This window comes from Rhamphochromis longiceps, linkage group LG17 (genome assembly GCF_057381845.1).
Source record: "Rhamphochromis longiceps isolate RC_006_pf linkage group LG17, R_longiceps_female_GT1.1, whole genome shotgun sequence".
Classification (NCBI taxonomy): Eukaryota; Metazoa; Chordata; class Actinopteri; order Cichliformes; family Cichlidae; genus Rhamphochromis; species Rhamphochromis longiceps.
In genome coordinates, this window is record NC_140573.1 from 26,350,193 (window position 1) to 26,377,502 (window position 27,310).

Below are 27,310 nucleotides of genomic sequence, written 5' to 3' on the forward strand. Positions count from 1 at the left end.
GTAGCCATAGTTGCCGACTTCAGATTTCACACAGTACTCAATCACCACTCTCCAAAATCAAAATCCTCTGCTTAACTAATTGTAAAGACTTTTGTCCCCCTCTTCGTGCTACTTCATACACCTTAACTGATGCAGTCAGAGACCTGTGATTGGATTGGTCAGTCTATTATCACAGGTTAGACTTTCTAAAGTGCACAGAAGAAGAAGAATTGAATTCATTTTCACTGAGACTGGACAACTGAACTAGTCTATGTCGATTGTCACCTTTTCAATTGCATAATTTTTGTAGTTGTAATTTGCAAATGTCAGTAGTTTACCTCCTTGAGGTAAATATTCAACATCAACTAAATCAAAGAGAAGAATGATCAGCTGACTTGGGATACCTCTTGTTTCTTTGGTGTACTGATTTTAATACACTTGCCAACGCTAGTTCAGAGATTGCTTGAAATAAATTGCTGAAAGGAAGATGAATGTTTTGTCCAGCAATATCATAAACATGCTGACTACTCGAGCTTTAAGTTGCATTTAGTTTACTACAATATAAATATGTCCTTAGTAGGGACATTCCAAGCAATTAATTTACAGACTTATCTGACTTTTTGAACAAATAGTTCAAAAAGTTAGACAACAGCCAGTCAAAATAGATTGTCTATTGATCCTGAAAACAAACCAACTCAAACCCCAGTAAAATATGCAGAACTTAACTGGACATAGCGTTTTCAGTGGAGAAACATTTCGTCACTAATCCAAGTGACTTCTTCAGTCTCAGCTGACTGCAGGTTTCCCCGACTTTATAAACGGTACAGTTTCATGACTGAAACTAACACCACTGGATAACGATGGGCGGCGAGGTCAGTTTTTTGATCATCAACATTCAAATTGTCATGACCATTGACCAAAGTCCACTGATCAATGGCACCATTCATAGTTGGGGAATGGCTGCAATCACAGCATTGTAAGATCCTGAAAGATGTACCCTTAGGCCCCCTCCTCGATTCAGAGATGGTCGTTCCCTTTTCACGTAAATGGCCTCCTTTACTCCGCGCTCCATCCAGATCAACAGAATCAGCTTTTTGAGATTTCCCTAAATGGATGATTGAGCATGCATCAAGACTTAACTGAGAAAGTTCAGGTTGTGTTTTGTCACATATAAACTTTTAAGCTTGTTAGAATTCTATTGTATTTACGTGTATGTAAATCAGTAAATCATTGCACCCATTTTATATTTTCCTAGTAAAATATAAAGAGTTGAGTGGTGACTCAAGACTTTTGCACAGTACTGTAAGTGCATCCGCAAACTGTAAATAAAAACAACTGCAAATTACATAAATGTGACTCGTCTTTGGCTTACATGATTACCGTGCATCTACAAAGTGCTTCTGCTATTTTCCAAAACATCGCACTTTTAGCAGTTAGATGAGGGGAGGTGAACACATCAGCCACTTATTAGTTGTTAAAGTAATGTGAAATTTAAAATGGCTCAGCACACTGTTCTCTGCTTTCTGCACACTGAAAATGCCAGGAGGTTATACAGCCTTCTCGGTCAAACACTATAAAATATCTGCAAAATACTACACCAACAAAAACTGCTCTGAAAACACCACCAAATTACTTTTTTTAACAATCCCAAAGATGTTCACTTTAAGTGAAGAAACAATGAATCACCTCTGAAACACTACACTTTATCTTTGGAAGCCATTAAGGCTCGTCTTTCGTCATATGGGTAATTTGTCGAACACATTTCTGGTCATGTTGTTTTTATTTTGAAGCACACTGAACCTGTGTGTTAGCCGTACTCTTTTTTTTCAGTGGCTGACGAACAATAAATGAGTTTAAAAGGGGAATAAGTGCGCTCATCCTTCTGTTACCCTCCGGCAAAACGTAGAGCCTGGGTAAGACTAGGATTTAACCCAATCATATGGAATGAAGGATGATTAATATGCTTGCTAATGTGAGGCGGCTTAAACATCTCTGGATATGAGATCAGGTAAACAGCAGTGAACACCGGCAACTGGAGGTGGGAAGTGCACAGTCCATCAATCATGGTTGACAGCTGGGACAGACGCAGGAACTATCATCATCATCAGATAGGAGTGGGTGCTACACTGCTTCAAATCACAGTGCTAATTAGTGCTATCTGCAAATGTACACTTATGTATAGAGAAACTCAAGAGAATTATTCTGAATTATTCTGTATTAACTAATGTTTAGCAAGTCCAAATAAACTGTTTTACACTTCTTTTGAGCTCAATACTGAGCACAGCACTCCTTTTAATTTGCTACAGTTAGAACTGATGCTTTCATAGTGGAGGTAATGTAACATCTTGAGTGGCTACTAGCAACAAAGCAGGAATGATGACCGACTTCAAACCAAAAAGCCAAAATCAGAGACAGTAGTCAGGACTATCTATTAATATACAGTAGTACTCTCTCAAGGTTTACTGTCCTCAACTAACAGGTATGAGAAGATAGCAGAAAAAGTAATAAACCCTCACCACTCAACTTATGAATGTCCTTGATTAGGGCTGTGCGATATGACCAAAATCTCATATCCCGATATAAGAATTCTATCGTCCCGATAACGATATAAATCACAAAACTGTAACATTTTCTGTAAATTCTGTGAATCTCGGGCAGCTTGACTTGCGTGAAGTGTTTCCAGCTGTGCGTCATGTACCTGGAGTTGAGTGTTTTAACCGATGCATGAAACTACACATTTTTAGACATAAGTTGTAACGGCCGCCGTTTTCTTTGTGAGTATTTGTTACACGGCGTGCTGCGGGAAAAAGCCTGTTCTAACGTTTGAGTCTAAAGTTTATTTTTTAGCACCTGGCGGCTCTATTTTACTTCTCATCCGTAAATAATCTGCTCTTTCACGTGATTCTGTTTATTTTGAAAAGTCTCAACAGGATCTTGAGCTTTATTGTGAAAGGTTTATGTGGTACATAAACAAGCGGACACGCGATGGTGATTGTTACCGTCGTTGTTGCTAACCACAACGCATAAAAACAGGCGCTTGTCCGTCTGTAGTGTGGTTATATTAAATATAAGAGAAACATAGAACTTTAAGAAATTAATATAGCCACTACAGTGACCATCAAAACGATGAAAAAATATTGCTGTAAACAGTTTATTTTGCAACACCACGAAACAAACGATAGACGTTTTTATATCGTCATCTGATATATATTGTTATATCGAACAGCCCTATCCTTGACTATATTCAGATTATTCCAGCCTCAGTAGGAGACCAGCCTCCACTTCATGAAAGCCACACAATTTGAACTAGAACAGATTACCACATGCCTTTTCCTAATTGGAGGCATACACAGTGTGTACTGGGCTACCTACACATCAAACCTACAGGAGCTGCCATAGAAGCCCAAGCCATGAAGCTCCCAGCACACAGTTTTTGTGCTGATGTTTGGAATTTCACAGCTACTGAGTTTTACACCAGGCTTATTACAGTTGAGGAAAATTAAACTACAAACTAAAACTGGATGAGAAAAAACATTGAAGTTTACTAAAATAAAAACAAAAACAAATGAACGCTAACTACCGTATTTTCCGCACTATAAGGCGCACTTAACATCCTTTAATTTTCTCAAAAATCGGCAGTGCGTCTTATAATCTGGTGCACCTTATCTATGAATTCTGGCTGTGTTTACTGACTGTAGCAATGGGAATTGCATTTACCTGTGTGTTCCGCCCGGAGTCTCTGCTTCTCACCTTCCGGTGTTACACTCTCAAGACTCCGGGCGGAACACACAGGTAAATGCAATTCCCATTGCTACACTGACCTCGAGATGATTTTATGTGGTACACAGCGCTCAAAAAATCTGTCAAAAAATGTTTTAGTAGGACTTTGCTAAGCTACGAAGCTGCACCGCTTGATGAATTGTCTGAGCGTTACGGCTACCGTAGTCAGGAGCCTTGCGGCTCATAGTAATCTGGGTCCAAAACTCCGTCCACGTCAGGTCCCAAACAAACACTGTGTAAATTCTTTCATCTTTAATAAAATGATCAGTGTTGCTGCTTTACCAGGTGTATCAATTAAGTTAAACATCCAGGCATCCATGAAAACAGAATTTATTAAATTAAACGGAGTTAGAAGTTAGCAGGAAGTTAGTAGATAGTTAGCTCGCTGGTTTTGCTAGTTACCTTAACATGGTATATCATGTTCTGACTGAGAGATTTCTGGAAAAAAACAAAACGTACAGCTCTGCTATCACTTCCAACATGAATGTAGAGAGAAAGCTACACAATAGTGATGTTTGTAGGTTTACTGAAGTTGGGCTAGATGGTAAATAATGCTGTGCTAGTGATCGCTAGTGACACCGCTATGTTAGCATACCAAAGCATAAAACTGAACCTGGAGAATGAACGCTAACCTTTTTCCACTTTTTTTTGACAAATGCAATCGCCCGGAAAATTGCTGTAAACGGACCAAACTTCAGTAGGAGAGAACAACTGAGATAGTCCAGCCACAATATGAGGTTAGTCATTAATGTAAGATAAGATAACCTTTATTAGTCTCACACGTGGGAAATTTGTTACAGCAGAAAGTGGACAGTGCAAAGTTACATAGCAAAAAGTAGAAAAACACTGGAATAACATATACTGTTGTTCCTGCGTTTATAGAGCAGCTACCAGAGAATTCAACATTAATGAATTAATGGTATGGAAGTGGAGGAAGCAAGCGGAATGAGTTGAGTAAAGTTTGACTTTTCTGACTGATTTGTTTCGTTAAATGCGCTTTATAATGCGGTGCGCCTTATGTATGAACACAGACCCGTTTGTCGACAGTGCGCCTTATAATACCGTGTGCCTTATGGTCCCATAAATACGGTACAATGATTTTGCCAACTTGGAAAACTAACAAAATAAAAACAGAGGAAATATCATTAGATTGGAAGAAATGTCACCCAGTCACCTGATGCACTCTTTAAAGTGACCCATTCTTTCACAGATATGTGTAAAGACACACTGCAAGGCTATCTGCTTGATTTTACACACCTGAGGTAAGGTGGCTGAAAAAACTGAAACTGAGAGATTAAAAGGTGTGACCCAATACTTTTTTCCATATGGTATCCATATAGTATGTTGGCATTTGTGTAATTAATCTCACTGCCTGAAGGGAAGATAAACTTCAGTTTTTGGCCTGCTGTCATAGCAACATGAAGTAGTTACAAAAAAACCTCACTATTTCTTTGTGTTTATAGAGATAATTTGGCACCACAACTTTTGAAATAGTGTATTTCATAAGAAAGCACATTTCAGGTCTGCAGCAGATATTCAGTACAGACCGAGCAGAGAGACACAAAAGTGTTATTGCCTAAACCTAAAAAAGTATTTTCTGTTTAAACCTAACAAATGAGTTTCTATATTCTAATCATAACTAGGTCATTTTAAATGTCACCAAGTAAAGTATTTTTTTAGTTATTGACATATTGAAAAACAATACAAATGTGTGATGTTTAGGACTTGAACTTGGGAGCAGCAAAACTATTCACTCCGCAAAAAATAGCACTTGAAAATCTAGTGTCTGGAGGCACAAACCAGTCGATTACAAGTCGTGACTATTTTCAAACTGTTGGGAGACTATGTTGTTATTTTAAGTGCAATAAGCAATTCTCTCTGCACTGTTCATGTTTGCTGTTCATAGACAGGCTTTATGTACCTTTGTTGACCCCAGTATGTCGGTTTCTAAGATTCAATCCCAAAGCAGTTCTGCTTGATTGAATTGCTTGAAATATTTATCCAAACATTCAAGTAAAAGTCCGGCCTACTAAATAACGAATAAACAGAAAACACAAAAGCCAGTGGCGCTCATCCACCTGACTGGATGGCCACGCCGGTCCTTCTGATCACAGCTGACTTCACTTCATTGAATTAACACACAGCTTTCTGGGCTACAGGCTCAGGGGCCATGTTGGAGCCTCACTGGTGAATATTAGATTGCACGCCTCCAGATCTCATTAAAGGAGGCAACAGGACAATGTCTGCATCTCAAACGAGACCAGAGGCCATCAAGCATTCTGGCTCCCTGTTGGATTTACTGATTTGATTGATACTGTGTGCGTGCATCAGAGAATAACAGAGGGCAAGATGTCATTTTTGGTAAATATAATTAAGGCATTTTTATAAACTACACAATTGGTGGAAAATTGGAATTTGGGAGTGTATAGCATGGGGTAAAGGGCGTACACTAAAGGCCCTGTCCATTTATGAAATGACAGATCTGATGAAAAGCCTATTGGCCTGACACTTACAGTATCTTCAGTCAAAGACGTTCCTTCCTGTCTTCCACTTCCAGCTCACTGAAAAACAAATTTCACAGTGTCATTATAAAACAAAAATCTGCACTAACAGGAGATATGTAATCTGTGCTGACAAATACAGGGTAAGAGTAAAACCAATGTTTTTTAAATGGCTTGGGTAATCCCACCAGTATTTTTTTAAATGTAATGAAATGGGCCAAATGAAGGCATACAACTGAGGCTTCCCTGAAAATTAAATTAGTGGGTCACTGCAGGATTTTTTTAATAAAGATGTCCAGTATTAGCCACAGACTATTAGATAGTTTTAAATAAATACTACTTGTGCCCGAAGGCGGAGGTTTTATGGTGGTTAATTGCTAGTAGCCGCTAATTAATGTAGTTCATACTGTTAAATCTTTCAGTGTCCACTATTAACTTCAGTGAATAAGCTTAGAGGTGGTATGTTATGTCAGGCAATACGAGGAAATTAAAATACATGCTTTCAAATCCATCCTAACCACACTGTAGGACAAAGACAAGCTTTTTCCTCTTTCACTAAATGTAATATATGTATAAACATAACATACACACCTTTTTGTCAAACAGTATTTATATTTAAATTAACAGAAAGACATAACAGCTGCAGATGACTCAACAAAATTTAGTAAACATGGCTTGTAAACTTTCATTTTTAGCAGATTAGACCAGAGCGTATCCTGAATACGATGCTTTTAAATTATTATTATAATACCTCTAATTTCCTCCTACAGCAGTTTCCATTCTAAAATAAATGTATTTTTTTTTTCATCCCAATTCTCATTTTGTCCTTCAGTTCCATAAGAAATAATTGGGTTTACCCTAATTTTGAACTCAATTAGCTTGGGTTTCAATCATTTTTTTTTTCAAATGTTGTGAAACTGATTTGTATCTTAACTTCAAACCTCTGTTTTAAAATGTTAATACATCTTACAATAATTGGTGACAGGCATCGGTGGTCTCATTTACAGGAAGCAGATGGCACATTGTGTAGCAGTGCAGCAGTAGCAAACAACACATGCTGGTACCCTTAAATAGGTTCAAAGGACAAACAAGCAATAGAAATCGTAACAAAAAGAAACCATAACTATTCATACCTTTCTCTACAGTTCTCAAAAATGAGAGTCTGACTACACTGGATACTCGTCACTGGATCTTTGAGGCTTATAATAAAAAGAGATGAGAGGAACATGTTTATACAACAGGTGCTTGTGTTTGATCCAGCCAAACATGCAAAACCAACACGGTATGTCAAACAAGAGGATAACTTGAGATTGTAGGAGGTACTTCCATGTGATATGCAGCCACTTGGTTATGTAGGTGGTCTCAATTTAATCCTTTTAATTTCATTTTCCAGAACCCCCACAAGCCCAGAATGTACAAGATCAAAGCTGTACTGTACGCTGGCGTCATAGTGCTTCTTAACTGGCCCTGCAAGGATGGTGCTATTAAAGAGAAACTTGGGGATTGTTTTTTTTTTCAGTCAGGGAGCAGCGACCCTTAAGAAAGTTGAAGCATTGCCTAAAGGAAACATTCGTTTTGTACAAGGGTGGCAATATTGCACCATATCCAAAGGTGTAAAAACTCCATGCCATTAACAGGACTGGTAGAAAAAAATAACAGCCTGGTCTGGTGGCAAAATGTGGAAGCACCTTCAGCATTTCTTGCATTTTCTTCCTTTGGCTTTTTTTTTTTTCAATTTGGAAATAGACATGTCCAATAAAGCAAATCTACAGGTTGAATATTATCACCTCCAGAAACTTGTGAGAGATTATGTTGAATGTAATGAAGTAAGCTTTGTGAATGTAAAACAAGCTGCCAAATATATCCGAGTTAAGTAACTGGTACATATCAGCCACTAATTAGCAGCTGATATTTACCAGTAGACAGCAGGAGGGCTTTGAAAGCCAACTCTGTGCTTTTACTGAAAAGGTGTTTCATGAATGTGTAACAGACATGTGGGCTTGAAAAACACCTCACCATGTACCCACTGGGATACTTGGTCCCAAAATAGACTTCAAATGCCTGGGGAAACCAGTCAGCCTCACTGGCATTAGCATCCAGTAATCTAAGTGGAGAGGGCCTAAAGAAATGTCTATTTTTTATAGTGGAGAGGTCAAGAATAGGCCTTTTACAGTGAGTAATGTGCCTGAGGGTTCTGCTGCCAAATGTTAACAAAGAATGCGTAATTAATATCACTTAAATCATATCCTATCAAGTCAATGTCCTAATAATCAACATAGACAACTGCAGTTATAATCATTACCACAAAAGAAACTGATACAACAGAAGTAAACAAATGTAGCAGACAAGCTATGACTCAAGAAGACTTGATACACGTCACCAAAATGATTGGCCGAGTTTCTAAAGTACAGCGAGTAATGGCAGCCCTCTTGAAGCTAAAACAAATTTGGCATGATGGGACCTTTCATGTTTCATTATCCTAAAGGGGAAAAAAATCCTAAACTTCAGATCTGTGTGTTTTAGTCTATTTCACAGCTTTCAAAGCTATTGCACCATGCAGCTATCCCAACTTTCACTCTGTGCTCTCTATTCAAAGGACCCATCTCATGTTGTCCTGCCGCCACACTAATATCCACAGCAAACACCCATCCTGGGAGTCTGCGGGAGGGGAGTTCAAACATTTTTATCATGGCAGTTTCACTGCTTGTCTGTGGGCCAAAGCCTTGTGTCAAAGTGTCAGTGTCTTGATGTTACGTATGTCCTCAACATTGGCAAAAAACAATGCTGTCCGAAGAGTGTAGAAGCCTATTTAGAGTATATCGATGGTATTCTTCAGAAATTGCTCATGTTGGTGTCAGTTTCAGTAAACATCAGTGTTATTAGAACTGGAGACCAGTGCTGACATTTTCAAGCAAATTTATGCTAATTTCCTGGGGTTTTCCCCACACAGCTGGATCTGGAGTTTACAGAAAAACAGGAAAATATCCAGTGGGCGCACATTTCTCTGGGTGAAAATGCCTTGTTGATCCATGACTAGACTGATGGAGACTACATAGGAAGCTGATAAGAGAGCAAAAGCAGCTCAAATGAGCAAGCCAAGGTATGCAGAAGACGATCTCTCAAAGCACAACATCCTGGACTTTGAAACAGATAGTCTACAGCAGCAGAAGACCACATTGGGTGCCACTTCTGTCAGCTGAAATTGAGGCTTTTGTCACGGTGGGGATCGCTGGTGTGTTTGAGGTGTGGACCAAAAATGCAGACACGGGAGAAAAACAAAGTATAACAGAAAGTGAGCCGTTTATTTGAGCTGATGTCAAAACAAAAAAATAAGGCAAGGCAAACTGAAGAAAAACTAACCTGAAACCTAAACTGGCCAAAACTAAAACATGACATACACAGAAAATGAACGTGAACAGGTGCTTGAGGAGAGCCAAAACTCACAGAAACATGCAACCAGACAAACCAACACCGAATAAAGGACTTAAATACACAGAAGGCTAATGAGAGGATGGGGAACAGGTGGGAATACAGCTGGGAAAAATCAGACCTAACAAGACAAGGGGAAGCAAAACGAGACCCACTGCACACAGGACAGGGCCTTTCACAATAAAACAGGAAACGGCATTGAACGTAGACATGACAACACAAGCTTGACATAGAGACATGAAATACCTGAGGAGACATGGAACACATGTAGAGACTAAAGCACTGGCATAACAGAAAGTAAAACACAGAGGACAAGACAGACTATACAGAGGACAGGAAAAGACTCATAAATCACAGAGACATGGATGAGACAAAACCTAGAATAAAACTCAACTAAACCGTAACTAAATAATACCACAAGAACTTCTAACATAAGACAATACAAAATACAAAACAAGCCCAAAATGCTGCGTTACAGACCCAGCCCCTGACAGCTTTTTTTTTTATTGCAACATTCGGATGGTAGGTTCATACTTTGTTAGAAACAACATGAAAGCATGGCTCCACACCATCACACCACCAATCAACTGATTGATATGTGTAATGGTGGACCATGTCTATCCCTTGATGACCACTGTATAACCATTTCCTGATGGTTGTTTCCTGCTTGATAACAAACCATGTCACTAAACTCAAATAATATCAACATGGTTTCTTGAACATGACAATGAGTTCAGTGTAGGTAAATGGCTTCCACAGATCTGTACCATGGATGTAAATCCGCAACAACTGTATGATGCTATCATATCTATATGGACCAGAATCACTAAGCATAGTTTCCAGGACCTAGTTGAATTTAAGCACCAAAAAGTAAAGCAGTTTTGATGTCAAGCCGGAGTCTGACCTGGTTTTAATGAATTGGGTGATGAGTGTATATTTACGAGTGTATTCTAGACCACAGAATAATGTAAAACTGAACCAAGGATGACCTGAAACCATCCAAATATCCTAAATAAAGAGACAGACCTCTTAAGTTAAATACCTTTAATCTAACTCGAGTAATTTAACAATGCTATTCCTCAAAGTGAGCGAGCAATACAGGCCCACTGGATGTAAGCTAGTTTTCATAGCTACTAAAATAAATACATAAACCAACCAGAAACTTTTAGGACTAGTCTAACCGCACAGATGAATATTGGAATTAAAATGTGTTTCTTGTGTTCCTCAATTTAGGAAACCTGCATTTTTTTTTTTGCAGAAATAGAATGAATCTTTTCAAGCCTTCATACCTACCAACACTACCAACCCATACAACAATGCATTTGATTCATAAAGTATTCTGAGTACTCCACTTTCTGCTAAACTGTGGTCAGTGTGTTCCATTTAAAAATGTCAATATATATTTTCATCATTTTTGCCAGTGTAGACTTGATAACTACAATGGCCAAATGAAAATATGCCGCCTTACATTTTTCAAGACGTATTAAAAATGTTGAAATTTACACACGAAAAATAATTATTCTGTTAATAATGTAAAACTTCAAACATTCAGACCTTTGAGCCTCGTTTCTTCCCTGGCAGCAATTACAGCTCAGAGGAACTTTCTCGAATTCTTCCCAGCAGACCCTCTCAAGCTCCATCAGATTGCATATAAACCGTATGTCAACTGCGATTCTTCAGGCCTCTCCACAGATGTCCTGTGGGGTTTAACTCTGGGCTTTTTATGGGGCTACTCAAGGACAGAGACTTGTCTTCCAGCTACATTGTTGAGAAGAAAGGCATCTTGCCCTAAGCTGAGACTTTACACACTGTGGATAAGTCTGGCCTTTTCTTCAAGGGTGTTTCTATTTTGACTGCAGTGATCCTTCCTAGTTGCCTTCCACACTTATGCTTCCCAGCAGGGATGGTATTAGCCAGATGAACAGTGCCTGATGTAGGCTAGACACAGAGCTTGGAGTTCTGTCCAGAGAATTACATCTTTGTCTCTTCAGATGATTGACCAGAGTCCCTTAAAAGTAATTTGACAAAATCAAAGTAGGCTTTAATAAGCCTTTTACTCAAAAGTGGCTTCTATCTACCTGCTCTTATGTGCACATTCCATGAAATTTGGCACAGGTTCCAGAAACATTAAGGCTAATTAAAGCACACACAGTGCAGCGCACATGATTATAACTAGGAAACCCACTGCAAAAGAGGTAAATACTTCCACAAATGAGGACTTTTTCCATTTAAATATATTTGCAGATCTTTGTAAAGCCTCATTTTCACTTAGTCATTATGGATTTGTTAAGAAGGGCAATTAATCTATTTAAAGGGAAACAACATTTTTCTTGGTAAAACATACACATGGCTTTCATTATTAACAGTTAAGACTATCTGGTGTCAATATAGTAGGGGAGTTCAAAGTACAGTACAATGCCAGGCAAGAGGCATAATCACCGAATTATTTTGCATGACTACTACATCCAGGTCTTCTGAGATTCAAACCTCTGTAGTTGAGATCAAGAGCTGGCCATCCCACTGCACATTTATCTGGTTACTCTGGACAACACATTAAATATTTCTCAGTGCAACACAAGAGAATACTTCAATACCCCTATGCAATAGGAGCAGCAGTCTCATAAAAACACACACACACAATCACACCATATTAAATCTAGGCTCATATTAGTGTTTAGATCTGAACATCTATTTAATAAGAAACCGGACGGACAAATGCTTAAGGAACAATGCCTACTTCTTTGTTTAGCTGAAGGGACACAAAGCCAATATCCTGTATGGAGATATTACTCCTGAGAAACAGGAGGCTTTGCCATTCTCCAAATCAAGCTCTCTGTGCAGTTTGAAGGATGGATGGAGCAGGTTCGATTGTTTCTCTGAAGTTGGTCGTTTCCTTCCCACTAGACTGGCAGCCTTGAGAACAACCAGCTTCGAGGCCCACTTGAATTTGGCTCAAAGAATCTGGCAGACGTGCAGCAATGAGGCTGTTAGCAAGCAGTGAAAAGAATACACTTCTATCTTGCCAAACCCTTTGCACAGGGGCACTTGTATTTTTATGGGATGTAATGGGACCGCCGTATGACTCTGTCTGGTACACCCCGTTTTTTTCAGCTGTTTGCATACTGATGCCTTGTTTTCTGTTTAGAGTGGCATCTGGAGTTTACACCTCCTCTCTCTTCTCCAGTAAGATTAATTATGCAAACTAGGACACAATGTTTTTGTTTGTGGTGATGTTCTTGTTATGGATAGTGAGGTAAAAAGCACAATTTTGCCAACATGAAATGTGGGTACGCAAAGATATCTACAACGGCCATAGATTATCCTGTATTATAGGATAATCCAGGCTTTTGGTGCCTTTTACAAGTAGAATGGAGGTTACTGTGAAATAAATTAAAAAAAAACAGGATTTTTTAGTGTTAATGAACAGACACACAATTGTAGCTCTCACTAAAGTATTTATCAATTAAGGCTGAAAACAGATATCTCGAGCAGTGAAGGTCACTGCACTCAGCTGCTGCTGGATATTATTATGTGTATGATTTTAATGGATTTTCATAAACAGGTATCTAAAAAGCAAATTAGCATATTCAATTAATCTTTGCATTCCTATCAAGGCTTTTTTCACTCTGTGGTGTTAGTGTTTATGTTTCGTCTCTTTTGACACTCAAAAATGGCCCCGTCAGGCTGACTGCCGCACATCCATTCTACTCCGCCTGTGTCTGTTGATGCTGTGGAAGAATAATTAAATGTTTTGTTTGCTTTGTTTTCTTTCCTTTTTTGTGTAAAGGAGAAAGGATGGGTCTCTGCTGTCAGTTATTGTATGATCTGGTGCTCCAGCCAGGCCGGGCCCGTCAGTCAACATTTCTCTCTCTTGACATGAAAACATTTGATAATCATGCTGCTACAGATGCCAGAGAGGAGTATAAAAAAAATTTAAATAACCTGGTATGCCTTGCCTGCTAATTACACTGCCTGAGATTTCTCTTTGTCATCACGCTAAATCGCATGACATCTAACAATGGTATTGCATTTTTGCCAATTTACAAAGCTGGAAAAAAAACAACAAAGAAAAAATAACAGTGAAAACTAAACTAAAAGTACAGTCTGTATGCTAGAAAAACATGAATATGTGATTGGATTATATATGTAACAGGCGTGCCTAGTGTAGCCCATCTGTGGCTCTGGTGTGATTGTGTTAAAAGGAGAACATAAGCTGATGAAACAAGACTTGCTGCTTTGATTATAGAAATAAATTAAACATATGTTTACACTTTGAACCACTACAGGCTTGTTAATGCTCAGTTGTAGGTGTAGGTGGAACACTGTCAATATAGAAAAGTCTAAATCTCCAAGTAGCCAAACCTCAAGTGCTATTTGATCCTGTTTGATCAGTAAAACAAAACACACTTACTTAGCAGCACTATTATATATAAAAAGTTTCCCCCAAGACATCAGAGCCAGCAAACAGCTGTAACCTTGGAGCCAACAGACAGCCTCCGGACTGGACATTGTTAAAATGTGAGCACTCAGAAGTACACTTATTAAGGACTGGGTAAATAAAGGGAAATATTTTTGTCTTGCATTAATGAAATGATAGTCTGGTTGAGTGCCACAAAGAACTTCAGTACCTGGGCAGAAAATGCCCTTGAAGCTGGCACTCAAATCAGACAGCATAATAACATTCAGATGGTCTCCCTGCATGATGATGACACAGCACTTGCAATCCCTGCGTCTCCTGTGCTTTGCCCTTGAATGATTAAGTCCTTACCCTTTGCATTTGCATTATGTTTTTCCACATTATATAAAGGGATGGGGTTTCAGCCACCTGATACACGTGACTATTTCCCAGTACACGAGTTGAAATGAGTTGAGAGGTAAGCAGACTTTGCATAAGTTGATGTGTTATTAGAGGAGACAACCATGACCATTTTGTGGCATGCTGCCAGCCTCACTGGTAACCTCTCTTCTAAGAATGGACCCAGTTTGAGGCACACATCCATCAAACGCTGTTGTATTTGGAGCAGAACCTCTTCGGCCAAGCCGTTCGAGGCAATGCTCTTAGGATTAAACCTAGATGAATAACAAAATTCTGTAAGAGACGACCTGTCTTTGTGCATTAGAAAGATGCATTACTGTCTGAGATACACAATCTTAAGAGACAAACCGGTTTGCCAACGCACAGTTTTATAGGTTCACAGAAAACGAGCCAATCTAGAAAGTAAATCAGACTCTCTTTGAAATCCCCCTCCTGTCTGCTTACAGTTGATCAGGACTCAATCCTCTCATGTAACACACTGAATGACAGCACTCCGTCTGCACTCTGGATGATACTACAATCAAACTGCATTATCTGGCTTCTACAGGTGAAGGGCAGGGATAGCTCAGTAGGTAGAGTGGTGGCCCCATGATCGGAAGGTCGGGGGTTCGACTCCACTGAACGGCTACCCTGAGGTACCCCTGAGCAAGGTACCGTCCCTACACACTGCTCCCCGGGCGCTGCATTAGTGGCTGCCCACTGCTTCACTGGGTGAATGGGTTAAATGCAGAGGAACTATTTCCCTATGGGGACTAACACATACAGGTGTGAAGCAAATGTGGATTATTTGCCAATAAGGCTAATTTGAGTCACATTTGGCTCATCTCACAGATCTCTGTGGCGATCATGATGATAGGGTCTCCTTCACTTTTCAATCTTTGTTAAAAGGGATAATACAAGGTATAATTTCAGTCATTACAATTCTGGGAAGAATACCAGTGTCACATATTTTAATTATAAATACATACAACCAACTATTATGTCCACCCCTCAGGACACCATCACCTGGTGTGAGTGCACATGCACAGTCATTACAGGGTGAAAAAAAACACAGTTCTGTCCAGGATATATTTATATCAGCGTGTTGTTGTTGCAGGCAAAGACACGTGGGGTGAGGTGTTATGCATGTATAGGTATGTGTGTATATTGTCAGCTTCATGTCCAGCATGAGTTCTTCCCATCATCCATGTTACTGCATCAAAGACATGGCACTGGGGCTTCAAGATGGTGGCTAATTTAGAATGCAACATAATTAAATCTTGGCAGAGGAGAACAAGCTTTCTGATGTTAATGTGAAAACGGGTATTGTTCGTGCATGCAGATGGCACATGAATAGCTTGTTGAGAAGAAAAGAAAAAGATCTCAGCGAGTAGCAGTCTTTTTGCCAATGCTGACTTTACTAGCCCTGTTTTAACTGTTGCTAGGAAACACTCATTAACGTGCTCGACTGATGGAGTCGAAGAGAGGGACGGGACGTATGAACTCAAAGTTAGACTTTAGCTAAGAGGCAATTATCTCTCTTCAGGCACAGCGTAGAAATGAATGCGAAAGGCTGACATAAAACACTGATAACACAAACTTTAGATCAGATGTTTAATGCAGCAATCATGCTGATGTAATATGATATTATATGCACTACATACACTTTTTATAGTGCATGTATATTCTGTTTAAGTCATATTAAAACATTTTAAGTCATAATTTAATCTCAGCTACAAGAGTCTTTTATCTAAAGCAGCCCTTTATTATGGCCATGTTTTTATTTCTAATTACCTCTGCCAGATATAAGCAGTCGTGTTATTAAGTATCATCCTGATGCCCCCCCCCCCATCTTTGCTTTAAAACTATACTAAGATGACCATTGACTCACGATAAATCAAAAAATTAGGAAAATTTGTAACAATTGGTCGAAATGTAACAATCCTTATTTAAAGAGAGCATCAATGGAAATGCAGCTACCCACTGCACCCATGGTGTCACAGCTTTGCTAAGCTAACACAAAATATATGAACAAAATTACTTGGTCACACCTGTTAATCTTTTAATTTGGGTATTTTCAGTCCCATTGCAGTATCCCATTGTGTGGTACTTCAATAGGATTCCACTATTACAACAAGTTAGTTTGCGAAATTTCTTCCCCTGCAGATATTACATGTAAGCGGTATTATTGCAGTAGAGTCACATCAACTCGTGGCAGACGAGTGACGTTACAGAGCAGGGTCGCTGAGTGATGAAGTGCATAGTGCATAAGCGTTGCCAGTGCCCTGATAACTGTAGACCTCCTCTGCATTAAGTTCAGAAAGGGAACAGGAGCTTCACAGAATCAGCAGGTTAGAAGTTAGAAGTAAAATCTTTGCCTGTGCTTTAAATGCTGACAGTCAAAGAAAATCCCAGAGTTAGAAAAAAACAAGGCTTCACACCATTGACACCAAAACCTGGATTTTTCGTTCCGAGGTTTCAGATTGCTTAAAGATTTTTCTGCCTTCACACTCTTGTAGCTGTTCAAAATGCCTTGATGCTATCTGAGACGGGCAATATCAAAATGATAACGAACAATATAAAAGATCCAGATAAATGGATCCAGATAAGATCACTAAGAGGGAAAAAAAAGTTACATAAAAAACTATGGAATTAGCATGCACTAAAATTGCTTTATTGGGCCATAAACTGGTGTTTTTGTCTTTAGATAACAACTACTGCTACTTTACTCCTTCAGAGCCATTTCATTACCAACAAAAAGAAACCACCAACTGGGAGTTTGTGATAAGCACAACTCATTCTCACTCAAAATAGACTAACACACATGCACTAGATCTTATTTAAATATAATACACTTGCAGTGATGCTTAGATATTCTTTCATTTTGAGAGCAGAGGGAAGAAAATAGCCAATAATCCTTAAAGCGTATGATTGCCCTTGCTACTGTGGGTGCATGTGTTTGATCTCAGACACATATCCAGGGCCAGTTCATTAGTTTCACATTGAGTGGTAGGTATTCTGCAGTTAAGAGAGTAGAAGAAATCCAATTTTGTGCTGGACCTTCTCACCAATTCTTTCTTTAGGAATCTTTGAGGTGGGGCATCTAATGAGCTTCCATGAACTTTGTTTCCACACCAGACAATATGCCTCAACATTGATCTCACCTCTCCATCATGCACATGCCTGAAAAGCTGTTGAAATCTGCTCAGTAGAACTTTTCTTCCTTTAACTAAAAAAATAACACACACAAAGAAATATGCACTCCATATTTTATATGCATTTTCCATCAATGCCATATTGTCTTGATGTCAAGCGTATCAAATCCACTCTTTCCTCCCGCTAAAGTTGATTAACTGAACACTTGAAAGTGAATAATGCAAAACAGACTGTTGAGCTTTTCATACTAAAACAGCAACATGTTTTCCGAGTCACAGACTGCAGGCTTATTGTCACTGAGGTCGATCTCTGTGGCCCTGAGTAACCTACATGCTTTTTTGGCCCTCTGTCAGAATTTAAATGGATAAACAAAGGTCCTTTTGTATGTCAGGACATTGGGACAAAACCACACAGCCACACACACGCACATAAACTTCATCATCCAGCAGCCACATAGATCTTTTTTTTTTTTAATCAAGTTTGTTTGATGAGAGCATGCTTTGACTGGGACATAAAGCTGGCAGCAAAGGACGGGAGAATTGAATTAGTCTCGCTGTAGACAATACAGTAAACCTCTGCAGAGATTTGTTCCTCAGAAAGCACTGACCATTTTCCCATCCTGAGCATTGTAGATGGAGATTAAAGTTTACTGTTGTGAGCAAAATATGGGACTTTTCAAAATAAAATCACCTGTCAGTGTACATATACACATAAAAAATTATTGTAAGAGGTTGTCCTTATATAATTTAGAGTAAAAAAGAGAGAGAGACAGAAAATGATTTGGTGCTGCCTGGCAGTTACACTGATTACCATCTCCAGCTCACCCAAGTCATTCCGAGCGCCATCCAACCTGTAAATCAATGTAAATCAGTTTGCATTTGCCCTAACGACTGCATAACCGTTTCACTGCATTACTGCATATGTTATAAAACACAGTTTTCACCATCACCTAAAAACAAAGGGCTAGATGTCTGCAAGAAAGCATACAGACTGGCTGGGATTATTTCTTGGGTGAAGACTATAGTAAAGACAACATAAGCGATTCTTATTTTCACAGCAGGGACATTGAAATGATGAAAAGGGCAAACACTCGCCACACTATGACCATATTTTAGACTTTTGTGTAGTATTTCTTCAAGCGTAATAGCAGTTAAATGTGACAAACCTATTTCCTTTTCCATATGGAGATCCGGGTGAAACCAGCGGGGTGCATTCAGATTCTGGCTGTGGACCATCACAAAGGCAAACTCAGTATTCTGTGAGTCAAGCTATTTGGACCTTTTATGACCTTTTATGTTTCGTCAAGAACCAGAGCACAATGCTGGGCAGATCAAAATGGACAAAACGGTAAGGGTTCCTGACAGCTTCATCCATACACTTTTTTTTTTAAAGAAAGATAAAAATGGTCACGCAAATACAGTTACAGTTTAATGGGACACAATCACAGTTAGCACAGCATAGTTTTAGAAGTTTTAAAAGGTCAGTTCTGTGAGCTTGCAGGTCACCAGTAGAGATGGCACGATACCACTTTTTTATGTCCGATACTGATACCGATATCATAAATTTGGATATCTGCCGATACCGATATGAATCCGATATAGTGTGTTTTTTAATCAATAAAACATTTTTTTAATATCTTGCTCCATTTTGTATAAGTTTATACTCAAGTTTAAATAAATAACAACACTAAAGCTATTCTGTTATACCTGTATGTAAAAAATACACTGCGCCCAAAATATTTCATAGTTCAGCAACACTGATCAATCTAATAAACTTAAACCTACTCCATCCTCCCTATTCTGGTATTTTAAAGAGTACTTAGCAGACATTATAAGCAACCTAACTAATAGGGTTGCAAACTCCCAGCAAAAAAAAATAGGGAACCACCCTCCACCTCATGATGCTTAATCGATGTAATCAAATTTAATTTGATGCAGGGGGAAAAATGCACAGAAATAAATTATTTTTCAAGAATAATTAAATAGATTCAACATCTTTCTTCAACAGAATTGCAGACTGCACAGATGGTATCTTCCCAAAGGAAAAAGTACTATAGCTTACTAGGGTATATTAGACTTAATAGTTAATATATACAGTAATGGACTTCTATATATTTTACATCAGATTAAAACTTTGGGTGTAAGATTCGGATAATTTTTTATTAAAAGCTGGACATTTTAAATGAGAATAAGAAAGAAAAGTATGTCTTTGTGCCCCCTTTTCCCTGTTCATGCCCTATCGGCCCCCCTGGCTAAACTTTGCTAGATCCGCCCCTGCACAGTTACCAGCCGTCAGCGACGTAGAAAAAGATCCTGGAGTAGAAAGTAATATTAAATAAATTCTAACAACAGCTTATCAAGCTTAATAGTGCTGCTGTTGTTCAGCCGCTGGTTTCCTCTTTCTGGTGAGAAGTGGGCCAAAAACTAAAAAGAGAGACGGACTCGCGACAGAAAAGCCGATCAGCTGATCATTGATCAGTTTCACGATTGAAGTAGCAGCAGGAGAGAGAGAGAGAGAGGCAGTCGCTCCATATATCTGTTGTTAAGCTTAACGTGGGAATGCTTTACAAACATTCAGATGAACTTACACACTTGCTTTACTTCTCTCTGGGAAAACTTCCTCCGAGATGAAATGCTGGTTTGGTAGCGAGGCTACAAATACACACAGCCGCTCTATCACGTGATGCATACTGCTGCGATGTGCTACGGTTATGAGCCGAGTTACCCCGTGTAGCAAGTTTTGTGAGGGGCTTTTTTGATATTTAATGGATGGATTACATTTTTTATTTCTCACCGATATTCCATCCAGTAATTTGGGTCAGTATCGGACCGATACGTAATATCGGATCGGTCCATCTCTAGTCACCAGCCTTTCTCGAGCTGATGAAAATGGCACACTCCCACAAAAAATTCAATGTATATATGTACACTACTGCTTAAGTAGTGTCACTCTGAATTGTTCATGCTTTTAAAAGAAAAGTGATTTTATTCGTTTTTAAAAATTTGGAATTATACAAATATCTCTGACTATGTGGATGTTTCTTATATTGAAACCTCCTACGCAACCGAACTTGAACAAGGCGCTTGGCACACTGGTACTTAGCTTCAGATATGCTGATACTACACATTATGATGTCATTATGCTGCTCAGTAATCATGTAGCAATGAGCTAAAATGACCTGTTTTAATGGCTATAATGTCTAATTTATATCCACAAAACTTCAGTTACAGTATGCATGATGTACTGTATCAAGACACCGTCAGGTTGCCTAGCTACCACCTAGCACCAGCCAAAAAGGGCCTGTTTGTAGTATGTATGGACCTACAACATCATATAAAAGCATTGCATTTCATCACTTTTCAACAGCACAAACAGGACAAACATTACTATGCCAGGGGGATGGACAGGTAATATTAATGGTAGGAGAGGAAACACATTTGGCTAGCTGACTGTCTTGAGCATCAGTCCCCATTGATTTGAGCTGATATAAAACAACATTTCTACAGAGACCTCTCTCTACGTTTGCTCAAAGAAATGAAGGCTTTCCTACAAGCATGTGCACATATACTAACTACTCTCTAAAAGTGAAAGTTTTTTCCCATTTTCTTTTAGAAAATTCCTGTAAATACCCCTCATTTCTCAGCACAAGAATGCTTTTTTCCTGAGAAGGGTATTTCTGAATGCAGGCTTATATCCACCTACTTGGATTTGCCAATTCATAAAAGACCTATGATTAATTATTAAATTTTTCACTAATTGTGCTTTAGAAAACTTCTGCTCAATTTCATGTTATATCATAAGGACCTTTCCAGATACTAGTGTGTAGTTACAGCCGGAACAATCAATCATCTGACGCACCAAAATAACAAAGTAAAGAGAAAGGTGCAGTACGTCTGATGACCGAAGCCCTCTTCGTCTCTCTATGACGCAGCTCGGGTCTTCCTAATCAGTTGTTTTTATTCTGGCAGAAGGGACTGTACCTCCCCTGCTTGTGTCCATTATCCATAATTAGCAGAGAAGAGGGCTGCAGATGAGACAGAGAGGCTACATTAGTGCAGCTTCTCTGTTTTAATTTGAGCAGACTTGAATACGTATTAAGTAACAAACCTTTAGATTTTTTTAAGCATCGACATTTATGAGGGCTGTGAATTATGAGCCACATGCTGCTTTTGCTACAAATTAAATGCTAATTTGACCTATAGATTTGATCAAGAATGTATTGTCGCAGTGCCTCTGAATGCAACACATTCTGAACTTTGCAAAACAACATTGCAAATAATCAAACCAGTAAAATAAAGAGGAGCGTATCCAGCACAGTTAAGTTCAACCTCTGATGGCACACTAATTAGCTACTGAGTCGATAGTTTTGCTAAACATCAATAGTCTTATTGTGGATAGTGACATTCGGAGACATCAAATCAGCTGTGTGGTTCCTGCAAGCTTTAACAGCTTGAATATGCTTCACTCAGGGGTGTGGACTCTGGAAGAGCTGAACTGTTTTTCATTATAAACTCACAAAGGGTTTCAGGCTTCGATATGAATTTGAGCTTCAAGTTGCAGCAAGCTAGGGCAGTGTAGAATCTATTTTTCAAGAGGGACACTGAGTGTAAGTGATTGCTTTAGAGGAATACTCCAGCAGTTCTTACAGAGAGAGATGAGTAGATTCATGTCATCTTTGTGTATTCTGCACATTCATAGTAGAGGTCTACACAAGCCTGAATCCATGATTGAATTGCTATCATGTCTATTCACATTACTGCAGGTGAAAAATGTGTTTTGGGGGAAAGATGCATACCAAGAACTGTGAAGTGGAGAGAGGAAAAAAACCATTTGCATCACTCCCTCTATCACTTTATCATTAATGTATCATGCTTCTGCCACAGTCTGCCACAAGTCAGAATTTAAAGCCACACCTGTACACATATCTGCAGAAATAAGCCTTGAAGCCATTCCAGATGACAGAAAAGACCATTTAGACTGATAATGACTAAAAGAATAAGACTGTGGTGGAAATGAGCTTCTTCTAAAAGGTGACTGGATTCTTACTGGAGGAAATGGAGGAGTTTAGTGTAGAACTCCACATTGATGAGATGGTTCGGACATCTGCTTAGGATGCTTCTCAGATTCCTGTAAGATAAGAAGGTAGCATGTACTCTGGGGCAAAACCAGGAGACGACAGAAGGATTATCTCTCTCAGCTGGGTTGGAAACGCCTTAGTGTTCTCCCTGATGAGCTGGAGAACGTAGCGGGGGAGAGAGAGGGGTCTGGGCCTCTTTGCTTAGACTGCTGCCCCCTAATCCTGAACCCAGAAAGCAGCAGAAAAATGTGTGCAGATGATCATAACACCTACACTTCTATCTCTGCAAAAAGCTCCACTACCTTCTAACTTCCACACCTTTATCAGGCACAGGCTGTCTATGGCTCCTGCATTATTTCACAGTAGGAAACTGAACACATGATAGAAGCTGTGCAAGCTTTTTTCTTTAGGTACTAGCTTTGTGTCATTTTTTTCCTCTGTAGTAATTTTACATTTCATTCATTACTTTTTATGCAGTCACACTAATATTTGCTTGTTACAAATTCCCAAAGTACTTGCCTCAGAGGACACAATCGGGACACTATACACAATTTTCCTTCTGTGTTTGTTTTAACCAGTAAGAACCTTCTGTTGTCAGTTCTGAGACAACATTAACCTAGTTTGGTTAAAAAAGTTCTCAAAAATCCAGCAACTGCCTTTTTAATGATGTTGATACAAATGCAGGACTTCTAAGATCGTGTGTGTGGTCAGTAAGATCATCTAATCAATTTCTAATCTATTTGATCATATGCAGGTTTAAATTCATAATGCGACATTTTAAAAATGACTTAAGCATGCTTAAGGGTTAAAGTCAGTCACTAATCTGTCTAGTACATCTCTATCTGGAGTGCTAAGGCTAATCTTGTTCTGTAAAACTCTTGGCTGCCGTGGTCTTTGCAGCCACCTTTGATTTCTCCTCCTTTGTGCCTTTGAGTCCAGAGTTTAGTCCAGTGATACTGTATGAGGTACCGAGTCTCCTCAGGAACACCGTGATAGTAACAGTTCACTCACATAACAAAGGGTATAAAGTAAATCTTTACTTCTTGGTTTGTTAACACAGACATTTCTTTCAATGTTCTCAGAATATATAGTTTTCAATGATAACTGTAATAAATATACCACAGTATCATATTTATGCAGACAAATGCAGTCTTTAATAGAGACCATATACATTTAAATTGAGTTGGCCAACCGAAAGTCTATATAAGAAGATTTTCGTGGATAAATATATACATCTTCATTTTTAAATCAACATTGCTTTCATTTTTGTAGGTTCAACTTTAGCTTTTGTCGTGCATATAATGAATGTCAGTCAATATTTTATTCCTGGATGTCCATTTTCTCCTTTTAATTAAAAAATAATGTCCAAAGGAAATGCCAAAATGAGGACTGTAATTTCCTAGCGCCACACTACATTCATTATCAGTGCTTGGTAAACAAAGCCTTCCATTGTTGCCATGCTCAGCCTCAGCCCACAACTTGAGAACTGATCCTATTCTATTTGCATTTCAGCATATTATGAGAAGCAATTACCAACACTATAACAGCCCTCTCTCGTAAAATTATGTATTGATTACTAATTAGTGCCTAATGAAAATGCAACCAGCCATTGTTCAGGAAGTTAAATTACTGTTCTGATTATGTGTTCTGCATATGTATTTAGACAATCTTATTTTGAAAGGTGGTAAACTCTCTGGGAATGGGAAGGGGAGCGCTTACGATTGGCTCTGGTGGTTTTCTGCTCCAGTTCCAGGGGAGATGAGTGTTATATAAGGTGGGCTGTTGCATCATGTGAACAAGTCTGTGCTGGACAGAACTGCTGCCAGACCATAAAAGGGTGGCATTCATAGAGACTAAGATAAGATAAGAGATAAGATAGAACTTTATTAATCCCTCGGGTGGGTTCCTCTGGGAAATTCGATTTCCAAAAAAGCACAGCACCGACAGAAGTTACAGAGTTATACACACACACATATATATAAATACAGAGACAATATAAATAAAGTATACGAAGGGGATAAATAGAATAAATAGGAATAAAAATAAAAATACAAGTGAATTGCACATTTCAAGTATTGAATCTATTGCACCGTTGACTATTTACAAAAGTATTGCACAAAAGGTATTGCACAGTGAGGTGAAGAGGCACTACAGCTTAGTTGTTCCCTCCTTTGTCTTCCTGTTTCCCCTCCCTCTCCCCTCCAGGGAGGAGTTAAACAGTCTGATGGCGTGTGGGACAAAGGAGTTTTTAAGTCTGTTAGTTCTTGTCTTTGGGAGAAGCAACCTGTCACTGAACAGACTCTTCTGGTTGTTAATGGCCGTGTGCAGAGGATGTCTGGCATTGTCCATAATGTCCATCAGTTTCTTTAATGTCCTTTTCTCTGCCACTGTCACCAGAGTGTCCAGCTTCATGCCGACCACAGAGCTAGCCCTCCTGATCAGTTTCTCCAGCCTGGATGAGTCCTTCTTTGCTGTGCTGCTCCCCCAGCACACCACAGCATAGAAAAGTACTCCAGCAACCACCGACTGGTAAAACATCCTCAGGAGCTTCCTGCAGATGTTAAAAGACCTCAGCCTCCTGAGGAAGTACAGTCGGCTTTGGGCTTTTTTATACAGGTACTCTGTGTTGCATGACCAGTCCAGTTTATTGTCCACCCACAGCCCGAGGTACTTGTACTTGTTGACCACCTCCACCTCCTCCCCCTCTATCTGAACCGGCAGTGGACCTGCTCTAGACCTCCCGAAGTCCACAACCAGTTCCTTAGTCTTTGAGGTGTTGAGTTGCAGGTGGTTTGTGTGACTCCATGCGACAAAGTTCCTCACCAGACTTCTGTACTCCTCTTCCTGATCATCCCAGATACACCCCATGATGGCTGTGTCGTCTGCAAACTTCTGAATGTGGCATAATTCAGAGTTGTAGCAGAAGTCAGAGGTGTACAGGGTGAAGAGAAGAGGGGACAGCACAGTTCCCTGTGGTGCTCCTGTGCTGCTGACCACTGTGTCAGACGTGATGTCCTTCAGCCTGACGTACTGTGGTCTGTCGGTGAGGTAGTCGGAGATCCAAGCCACCAGGCAGGGGTCCACCTCCATCCTGTTCAGTTTTTCCTGAAGCATACAGGGCCGGATGGTATTAAAGGCACTAGAAAAGTCAAGAAACAGGATCCTGACCGTGCCTTTTCCCCCATCCAGGTGTGAGTGGGCTCTGTGTAGGAGGTACAGGATGGCATCCTCCACTCCGACACCCACCTTGTATGCAAACTGTAGTGGGTCCTGGGCATGTTGTACCTGTGGTCGGAGGAGGTTGAGGAAGAGCTGCTCTAGAGTCTTCATAAGATGTGACGTCAGTGCCACCGGTCGGAAGTCATTCAGCTCATTGGGCCGGTTCTTTTTGGGGACCGGGACGATGCAGGATGTCTTCCATAGGGCGGGCACTCTCCCCAGTCGCAGACTGAGGTTGAAGACTCGTTGTAGCGGCTCCCCAAGTTCAGCAGCACACGCCTTTAGCATCCTAGGACACACCTTGTCTGGGCCTGCTGCCTTTCTGGGGCGAAGCTTCCTCAGTTGTCTCCTGACCTGATCCACTGTGACACTGGGAGATGTTTGGGAAGAGGGGAGGGGGGGAGATGTCTTGCTGCTGAGAGAGGGATTGGAGGAGGGGGGTGTCATGGTGTCAGGAAGGGGGGGAAGCGAGGGGAAGAAGGGGACTGTATAAGACATATAAGGGCGATTTTCCTGATGTTGACACACATATTTTACATAAATCTCTGCTGTCTGAAAGCATTTCTCTGAAACACATTCTCCCAGGGAATTATGCTCCATTTAGGCAATTCGATTACAGGCTGCATCTCATATTTTCTGATTGAAATTAATTATACGCACACACCTACACACAGCAACACACAGTATATTATGTATATTTATTACACTAATATTGTAACTTTTTTCTTTAAAAAAAAAAAACAAACAAAACACAAACAAAACCCTAAAAGAACAAATACACCCATTAAAATTTCCATTGAGTTCAAATAATTTGGTTATAATTTACAGCAGGATTGTTCCATTTGTTGTAGCTGGATGTGCTTCACGATAAAATGGATCTGATAGGTAAACAAATAAAATAACATTAATCTCTGTGGTAATTCAAGTCCAAACAAGGCAACATTAAATGAATGAGGATTAAAAAAAAAAAAAAAAACTCAGAGGAAGCCCTCCTGAGAAGCATTTTGAGTCAAGAGAGGACCTGCTACCCCTGCATGGAAGCTCCTACTGAGCTAGTGTTCCCCTTCAAATCGCATGCAAATCCAATTTATGTTGGCCACATCAAGTTCGCACCAACCTCCCAGGATATTTGCTACTCAAGATTGCGCTATTACACCAGTGTGAAGGGGTACGGAAGGTGGTGGATGTGAGGAGATGACTGCAAAGGAGCAGCATGTGCCCAGATTAATATTCATCAGTTTATTCTGGAAACTTTGTGGAAAATCACAAATCACAATTTTTATGTACTATGCATGCTATATGCTAAATGCTATATACATGACGTGTGCAAAAATGCCACAAAATACTTCATCTTGGACATAAATTTAAATTACA

At 39.5% G+C, this 27,310-nt stretch overlaps 1 protein-coding gene across 2 annotated transcripts in view; it reads right to left on the reverse strand.

Moving 5' to 3' along the window:
* Positions 1 to 27,310, reverse strand: part of syt1a (synaptotagmin Ia) — a 217,026-nt gene that overhangs the window by 159,633 nt on the left and 30,083 nt on the right. For both annotated transcript variants that reach the window (XM_085386890.1, XM_085386887.1), the window contains exon 2: positions 6,273 to 6,320. The gene's annotated coding sequence lies outside the window, so the exon portion shown is untranslated. The remainder of the gene's footprint in view (positions 1 to 6,272; positions 6,321 to 27,310) is intronic.